This window comes from Delphinapterus leucas, chromosome 2 (genome assembly GCF_059928025.1).
Source record: "Delphinapterus leucas isolate spDelLeu-1000000601 "Yukka" chromosome 2, BTC_Dleu_Yukka2, whole genome shotgun sequence".
NCBI lineage: Eukaryota > Metazoa > Chordata > Mammalia > Artiodactyla > Monodontidae > Delphinapterus > Delphinapterus leucas.
The window spans coordinates 154,197,601-154,207,582 of NC_143130.1; positions in this window are offsets into that span (position 1 = coordinate 154,197,601).

A 9,982-nucleotide genomic window follows, 5' to 3' on the forward strand; every position below is an offset into this window, starting at 1 on the left:
TTTCCTTGATAGGCTACTAAGTGGTCAGCATCTGGTGTCGACCATCACCAGCTGTCTCTGAAATCCACCAAAACTCTTTCTCCCTCCGCAAAAGCTCCATCTTGTGAGCGATTACAGACCATATAGATGGGGAAAGACCACCAGCTGTGGGCATCTTGATAACGCCCACATGCCTTTCCCTTTATTATTTACTTGAATCACCTTTGCACACTGAAATCACCTGGCAGCTTTTTAAAGACTGCCAGTGCCTAGGACCCACCTAGGACCCAATGCAGACCAATGAAAACAGAATATCTGGGTCTTGTCCAGGGCAATAGCATATTTCAGTGGTTCCCTAACTCTGCTGCACGCTGGAACCATCTGGGGATCTTTAATAAATACTGATGTCTGGCTACTTCCACTACACCCCCCCAGACATTCTGATGTAAATGGTATGGGTGCAACCTGGGCATTTGGATTTTTTAAAACTTCTCTGTGATCCAACATGCATCCGGAGTTGAAAACTAATGCTCCACCTAACCCGTGGCCATTCCTATTTCAATACCTAACCTTTCCATGCCTTCCAAGCAGCGTGCACTCAATAAATATTTCTCAGTCTGACTTACATCCCTGTTTCTCCTGCTCAAGCACTGATGCCCTTTCTCCTGGAACACGACACGAAATTAGACCTCTGGTAAGGAGAGTATCTGGAACACCAGCTTGGGGACAAGGTTCATTCCTGGGCCAGCCATGTTCTGCCAGCTCAAGTGTTAGCAAAGAGGGAGGAATGGGAAGCCAGGGCTTCAGATGAGGAGGAAGCTCTCTCCGCAGGCACATGAGGGAGGCTCTTTTTTTTCTTTCTTGCACAAAATCATCGCGGCACGTGGGCAAAGGAAGTATTAATAACCTTTCTAAAGAGGTACTTCTCCAAGATTTGGTGTTTCACAGACCACAGCCAGTGCTGTCAGTTCTACAGATGGCCAACTTCTGCATTTCAGATAGCGGCTTCTGAAGAAAGCTCAACTTGCATCCCTAAAGCAGAAGACCCAGCAGTGTGGAAGGGAACCATCAGAGTCTCTAAGCCAGAGGTCAAAAGCCACTACCTACATGTTGGTCAGGGGCAAAGAGACTCACCACCAAGCAAAATCATTAGAGAGAATCGACTCTTTTGGAGTGAAGTTAAAGTAACAACATTCCAGCATTACAATAACCAGGACTTCCTGGCAAGCCCACACTGAGAGCCATGAACTGGGCTTCCCACAGGAGGTATGTGCTCTAGATAGGGGTCCTGGCTCTGCCCTGCCACCCACTCACTGGGCGACCTGGGGCTAGAAATTACACCATCTAGGTGTTGACTTCATCCTTTGTAAAATGTGAAGCCAGAGACTGAGAACAGAGCCTATCTTTGACTTCTTATAAGCATGCGTCCAAAACATAGTGGAGAAATCGCAGGCTCGCAAAGGTGAAGCCACCACTTCACTCACTGCACTGTCTATGTGTTCCCCTCCCACCTCTAGACCAACTGCATCAGAATCATCTACGGAGCTGATTAAAAATACAAATTTCTGTCCTCCCTTGCCCCAGCCCTACCACTCTCACTGCTGTCAGAGTCAGGTTTTCTGGGCATGGCGCCCCGGTGTGCACATTTTAGATCACCTCCCTGGGAGATTCTGGCGCAGTAGAGGTTTGAGAAGCCCCATGCCTTGCTGTGTACTCCATGACCAGTTGTCTGCTCTATCTCTAGATGCCTTACATTTATTTAAGCAGATGAGAGGCAGGATGTAAGTGTGTGGTCCTGGAATCAGAATTCCCGAGTTCTGTTACCCAGTAACTGTGTGACTTCAGTCTAATTACCCAAACTCTCTGTGCTTCTGCTTCCTCATGTAAATGAGGAAAATTATAGTGTCTATCTCCTAAGCCTGTGATAAGGATTAAATGAAATAAAATATTTACAGCATTGAGAATAGTTTCTGGCACATAGTATGCACTCAGTAAATTTAAGTTGTCATGAAACAGAATAGGCTGGCAGTGGCTTATTTTTTCACTGTATTCCTAGATCCCTCCCTCCCAGGAACATACCTCACCATCACCAGCTACTGCTAACATTTATTGAATCTTTTTCTTTTCTGGGCACAGTGCTAAGCTCAGTACATATTTTATCTCATTTTACCCCCTCAACAATGGTATAAGGCAGGTGGTACTATTATCTCCCATTTTATGGATAAAGAAACTGAGGGTCAGGCGGGTTATGTAACTTGCCCAAAGTCCCACAGTCAGTGAACGGTGAGGCCAGGATGTGCAGCATCCGCTCGGGTCCCCACTCCCTCTGCTCCCCTGCACCTCTACTTTTGTGGTCCCCCCGAAGGCACACCCTGTGCCCTCATCAGGCCCAGCCATCTCTCGGAACCAGCTCCCCATATCAAGCTCCGCCTTTTCTGATCCCTCCAAACCATGGTTTTCCATGCTTTGCCTCCTTGGTCTGGGGTCCTCCAGGAAAATGTCTTCTCCTCAGAGGTGTTGGATCAAACCATATTTCTCCTGCATCTTCCTGGGGAGTACCTTCAAAGCGTTATATCTGCCCCCAGCGGCTCCCAAACACAAATCCCTTGCCTCACACACAGCCACTCCCTCAACCCCCAGGCGGCCCTGGTGTCCACTGAGAGCATGCCTCCCTCTTCCCTCCCTGTCTCTGTAGCCCCTTTAGGTGGTAGAAACCTGTAGGCCTGGATGCCAGGGAAGCAAAGCCAGTCAACCTTTGGGATGCTGCTCCCGTCCTCCACTAAATCCTAGGTCTCTGGCCTCCCCCCCAGTACTCCCTTCAGCCGCTGTCAGGGAGGCGCCTCTCGCCAGGCTCCACTCTGCTGCCCACCCGCCCACTTCTTGTCCCTGGCCCAGGGCCTGGGGCTACCATCAGGCACACAGGCCTTATCACTACGCAAACACTTCCTCTTTCCCCCAATGCTGTTTCTCACACAATAGGTAATCAGGGTAAACTTCCTCTGACAATTTACTGAGCAAACACTCACTACGCCCCTGCTCTATGCTAAGGCTTGTGGGGAACCCCAACCTGGTCTCCACCTTGAAGAGCCGTGAATCTGGTCAAGATGAAGCACACACAGGAGCATCAGGTGCCCTGATGCTTTGTGGCCCGGCACACCTGGATTCTGGTCCCTTTTCTGCTCTTTACTAGCTGTCCTTACGTACCTTGGAGTGAGCTACTTACCCTTTGTGATCCTGAGTTTTCTTAGCTGTGAAATGGGAATAATGCTGCCTAGGCTGGCTGTGGGAATTAACTAAGATAAGATTCGTAAAAGGCCTGGCAGAGCCCCTGAGATAATGACGTTAGCTCCTGAGTTCCTGCAGGAGGTGACAAGGCTCTGCCAAGAGCTGGAGGAGGCTTCCTTCAGGTGGGAGAGGATCGTGGTTATAGGAATGGCTTCCTCCAGGGACTGAGTTCTGCGGTGAAAGCAAAACAGCATAAAGAATGGCTTCTTTCTCTAGTCCCTGCTCTTTTGAGGTCTAGGAATAGGTGTGGTGCCACCTTTCAGGTTTCATTTGAGTGGTCCTGGTATACAGATCAGCCAATCAGTTAGTCAACAAGAACTCAATAGTAACTCAGATGTTGGGGAACACAGATGGAGTATAGAACATCCTCCCTCAGTTTAACATGAGTTGGTGGCAGTGGTTGGTCATAACATGTCCATATGCAACGACAAGAGAACATTACAGGGGCTTCCCTGGTGGCGCAGTGGTTAAAAATCTGCCTGCCAATGCAGGGAACACGGGTTCGAGCCCTTGTCCTGGAAGATCCCACAGGCTGTGGAGCAACTAAGCCTGTGTGCCGCAACTACTGAGCCTGTGCTATAGAGCCTGCAAGCCACAACTACTGAGCCTGTGCTCTAGAGCCCGAGAGCCACAACTACTGAGACCGCATGCCACAACTACTGAGGCCCACGCGCCTAGAGCCGGTGCTCCACAACAAGAGAAGCCACCGTAATGAGAAGACCGCGCGCCACAACAAAGAGTGGCCTCTGCTCGCCGCAACTAGAGAAAGCCAGCGCGCAGCAACGAAGACCCAACGCAGCCAAAAATAAATAAATTCAATAAATAAATTTAAAAAAAAAAAGAAAGAGGACATTACAGGATAAGCTGATTTCCTAGGTAAGTGCTAATACTGTGGGCAGAGCCTTTAAAGGAGAGATCATTGGAGGCCTGGAGCAGCTGGGAAATTTCCCACGGCTGAGGAGTCAGCATGCAAAATCATAGCAATGCTGGTAAAGCGATGGGCTACATGTCAAAACAGGAGTGAAAGCAGTTCCCTCCCTAAGCCCTTGCATCAAAACATGCAAGCAAAATGGACACATTTTCAACCTCCATGTTTGGGTTTTTTCTGAATACTTTAGGGTTTCTTCGTGCTCTGGAAATATGGTCGAGGAAGAGGAAAGAGGGGCCAGAAGAGGCTGGGCACTGGTAGAGGGCACCCAGGGGGCAGAGGCCACAGAGTGATGGGCAATAGGTAGTAGGAATTGGAGAGCTGGCTCCTGGCCTCAAATGGGGTGACTTGGGGAAAAGGTGATGCTGATTATCCGTCTACCGAAGGAAGATTCTAGAGAAGGACACCAAGAGGGAGCATGGTACAGTGGTAGATGAAGGCTGAGCCCTGGGAAATGATCTGCCGTGTGACCTTGGCCAAGTTACTTTACCTCTTTGAACCTCAGTTGCCTAATCTCTCAATGAGAAGAACAGCATCTATTCCATGGAGCTTTTGTGAGGACTGTAAATTATAGAACACAAAACCTGCCAGAATGCAGTTGATCAAGTTCCCTTCCCCCTTCTCAAGCTTCTAGAAATGCCCCAGAAATACAAAACTAACTATATTTAGTGTCTAGCTCCCTCCCCCACCCACCCGTAGCTAAGTTAGAATTAAGCTACTTATGTTAAAGCCCCTTCCAGTTCTCAAATTCTCTGGTAGCACGTGTGGACTGGGTGGGAGAGGACAGTCATCAGTTCACCTCCTGGTCACGTGTTCGCCACTGCTGCCACAAAGCTGGGCTCTGAGCAGCCTACACAGTATCCCTGGGTGCAAGAGCCTGTTAGATGGGGCCCCTGCAGGGGTGGGAAGGGAGGGTGCCCAGAAGCCTGACAACTCCTTCTTTCCTATCCAAGGTTTCCGTACTTCCTTCACTCCCCTATGCCAAAATTTGCCTTGGGTGATGGTGGGTGTGGCGAGCAACAATGGGGGTGAAGGTGGGGGTTGGGTAGAAGAAAGAGAGTTGCTGACTGGCCCCCCAAGAGTGGGTGTACAGGGAAGCTACCCAGGGGCTGATTTTTAGCCCGTTCTGAAAAAGAACATCATAGTAATGGGATGTCCAACACTGGAAAGGTGTCTCAGGGAGCAGAGAGAGCTTGGGCCCTGGAGAGTTTACCCAGCCACAATGATTCTCAACTCTGAATATATCCCGGGGAGTTTTGTTAAAAAAAAAAAAAAAAAAATTCCACTAACCTGGCCCCATCTTTGAGATTCTGATTCTCTTGGCCTGTAGTGGTGGCTGTGGATCCTTGAAATTTTGTTAGTAATGCCCCCAGCTGATTGTGCAGGTGGGGATGAGGACCTGTGTTCCCCAGTCTGGTGAGCCCCCCAGTCATTCCTGCATATGCATCTCTGGGCCAGAGCTCCTCTGCCCTCCTTTCTAACTCTGGGAGTCCACGTGTCCGGGGTGATGTGCTGTAGTCACGTGGACTTGCTTCCATCCTGGCCTCTTGTAATCCACTGAGACACAGCAGCCAGAGTGATACTTTTTAAACATAAAATCGGATCCTATTCCTTTCCCACTTCAACATCTCTGCCCTCTGCCTGGGGTGCTCTTCCCTGGTCTGGTTGCAGGTTGGCTCCTCCTTGCCCTCTGGATCTCACAGGCCCCCTCTTCAGAGAAGTCTTCCCTCACCTGCCCAGTCCACATGGCACTCCTCCACCACACCTATGCCTCCCTGTCACATCACTCCCCTCCTAGAAAGTAGGACCCATGAGAAAAGGGAACTTGTCTAACTGGTTTAATCACAGTGCCTGGCGCAAATGGATTCTCAATAACTATTTGTTGAACAAATGAATGAATATGTAGATAGAATATGTTTATATATTAAAATCACTTGTTTTTATGTACATATACCAGTATATAATGTGATTAGAGGTCCGGAGTGGAAATTAACAGATGTTACTAGGGAAGAGAGCATTGGAGGAGAAGGGAAAGGAACATTTATGGAGCACAGACTCAGAACCAGGCACTAGGCTTGGCTTTTCATACGTTTGATCCTCATAGCAAAATTCCAATGATCCACAGCCACCACGGACTAACGGAATCAGAATCTTGGAGATGGGGTACAGTGTTATTGTCCCCATTCCACAGACAAAGAAACTGAGACTTAGGGAGGGAAAATAACTTGCTTGAAGTTAAACTACTAACAAGTGCCAGAGTAGGATAGAAACCCCAGTTTACTGGCTTCCAAGGTTGTCTTGTTCATTGCATCATTCTTGAAGGAGGAATTACCTTAATCATTACCTCTCTCCACTATCAGGGAATATAAAATCTCTGGTGAATGTGGCCCCAGATAGCAATGGCTAGTTGGTGACTGGAGCTAATACTGTTAGCAGAGGGACCAGGACAGATAAGGAAGGGAAAGAGAATTTGCTGATAGCCTTGCCACCAGTTAAGTTATTTTTTGTTAAGATCAGTTAAGAATTTTTTGTTTAAAAAAAATTATAGACATCTTGATTTAAGTTCCCAGAACTGAGCACTTATGAGTAAGATTTCGTGGGTCATCAGGATGTCTTGATGGTACAAATAACCTTTCTGAATACCCAAAGGCATAACTCAGAGGATTATAATATATAAATCCAGGAGCATTTGGCCTCATTGAGCATCAGTTGGGCCCTCTATCTTAAACTTCCAAAGCTAATTCCTAGCCAAAGGAATAGGATATGTCCTTTAGTATATACTTTTAAAAATATCCCCAGAACTTGGTTGATACCCAGATTCTCTGTAATCTTAGTGTCTGGGAGGTATTTCTGCTCTGAGCCACAGGATGCCTTTTCTTACTTTTAAATGTCAGAGCTAGTTCTCAATTAAATCTGATCGAAATACGTCAAGCCATCTGACATAGGACACAAATGAGTTAGACCTCGTTCTTGCCCATAAAATGCCAACAGTCACATAGCTAGCTCCCAGGGGATTGTTACACAGGGGCTTAAGCTTAGTTAGGGAAGGGCCATTACGTGAGATATAAACACAATGTGGAGAATCTGTAACACAGGATGAGAAGTTAACCTGCTTCATTCTGTAGATGATGGGGAGCTGTATCATTTAGGGCTCTTTAGCTTCAGAAGACTCTGTGTTAGCTGAAATGAAAAAGAAGACAATCTGTTGGAAGGACATGGGCGAGTTTACAGAATTGAAGGAAGAGCTGACCAAGCGAGAGGGGATCTCCAGAGGATGAACCTATGACTCAACTTCAAACCTCTCATCCCTGAATCCCCACTCAAAGTTTAAATTCCCAGGACAGAGTCTGATTGGCTTAGCTTGGGTCATGTGCTCACCACAGAGGCTTTGGGACTGACTGTCCTACAGAATCCTGCAGAACAGGGAAAGGGAGAGATGGAAGAGATGCCAGAGGAAGAGATGCCAGCCTGATAGACCAGACAAGACATGTAGGCTCCAGTAGCCATTGAGTGCTTCTGAGCACAGAAATAATGTGATTAGCTTAGATTGCATGTCACTAGGTGTTTGAATCAATAGTTTTGTTTGATCCTTATAACAACCCAGTAATGTGGGCACATTTATTAACCCCTGTTTTTAAAGATGAGGAAAAGTGCAGTTTTGAGAGGTTACATGATGACCTTTCCCAAGAAGGAAAGCTCTTTTTGGACACTAAATCCTATTTCTCTTTACTGTATGATTTTCCTGTCCTTTGGAGTCATTGGTTTGCCTTTAAAGTGTTTTAAGATAAGAGAGGGGCAGGAAAGGTGTTAGCGAGCTTTCAGTGTCAACCAACATGGAAGAAATGAACCAGGCTGGGCCCATGGGGAATGGAAGGAAGCAACGAGACACGAGTCACAAGGTCTCAAAAAGTAGTTTGAAAAGTTGACTGAACATAGGAACTGTCAGGACAGCTTGTTAAAAACACCAATCCCGAGAGTCCATCTCTGACCTGAACCAGAATGCTCTCTGGGTGGTGACTGGGAATCTACAATCTTAAAGCACCCACCTATCCTATGGTGGTTATCATTTCGCCATATATAAGTATATAAATGAACATGTTGCACACCTTCAACGTACACAATGTTATATGTCAATTATATCTCAATAAAGCTGGAAAAAATATTTGAAACACTCATCCATCCCCCATTTAGGTGATTATTCTGTAGCCAGCTGGACACTGGTCTATAGACCAGCATTTAGAAATCACTGACCTATTAGACCCTTTTTTCTAAATGTCCTCTAATCCAGTTTCTTGTCTTATCTCTCTGCTGGTGCAGTTAAGCTTTATCAAGGTATAGCTTTTGAGTAGTTGCAATTTGTACTCATTACATTTAGCGTCATACATATCTGCAGTATCTGAGGTTTGAGGGATGAAAACAAGGACAGAGAAGTAGGGTGGCTCCTGGATGTCCCCTTATTTTGTTAGTGTGTCTGGGGTTTGTGGCTTTTGACAGGGACTCTTGGGAGATGACTTTGCCAGCTTTCCCTTTGAGAATAATCCTGGGTTCTTACCCTCCCTCTCACTGTAGTAAGTCTCCATAACAAACACACCCAAGTCTGGTATTTCTGAACTTATGGCTCTGTGCTGAATACATGCTGTTCCTGGAGCCAGGCTCATTCTGCAATCTCTCCTCCCCACCCCACCCTTTGGTTCCACTGATGGGCTGATCCAGCCTTGACGTGTGATAACCCGAAGGCTCTGGGTGTTCTCTCTGTGACGTTCCAGAGGAATATAGACTTTCCATCATATCTGGAGTGAAAAAGAATGGTGATCTTTGGGATGGGGCCTGGTATAGATTGGAGCACCAGATGTGTGGTCTCAAGTTGCTTCCCCTCATTCATACGGTAAGGGGACTCAAGAATGAGCTACTAGGAAAGGGTTTTCCAAACCTCAGTCACTTGAATACCGTCTCCGTGGTTTTGCCAAATCTGTGTGCCATCTATCTATTTTTCCTTCCTATTTTTCATTAAATTAATTAACATATTTTGCTGGAGCGCTCACAATCCACTCTCGCCTTCCCATAAGCAATATATTCATGAAGTCAGTGATTCATGAAATCAGGTTTGATATGCTACCTGTCCATTTTCTTCTAGAACATTTAAAAATAAATATGCATCCATTAAAACTGTGTAAATGTTCACTCATGTACTATCTAAAATCCTCCCATAGAGGGAGGTATACGTATCATTAGAGGTATATGCATCACACCTTGGGAACATTATCCTAGAAAAGCCCATATGCTAAGAGACATGTAGTTCCAGACCCCTCAATTCAACACAGTTTGGACGTCAACCCTAAGAATATTTTTTGAGTCTATTTAGTGAAAAACTATGCTTTTATATCCTCTTGCTGCAGAAGTTAAGGTTCAGAGCAAGAAACAGAAGCCACTCAAGGTATTTTAAACCAGAAGAAAATTAATAATTTTATAATTTTCTGAAGGGTTGGAGGACTGAGCTCCCTCTTGGAATGAAAACCAGAGCACTGCAGGACTGACCTGCTGGGGAAACCATGACTCCTCCATAACCAGAAGGCTACTAATGAGACTGCTCGATTTAAGATACCACCATGGCTGTAATCCAGGGATCAGGTACCACCTCTGCCACCTCTGCCCCAAGTTCCACTTGACACTCATGGATCTGGAAATTGAACACTGGACTGATGCTGCTGTAGATGTCCACATGGCTTTGACATTGCTCTTCAGCAGACATAGCCAAAGCATCAGAAAGGTGCCCCCTTCCTCTCTTCTGCC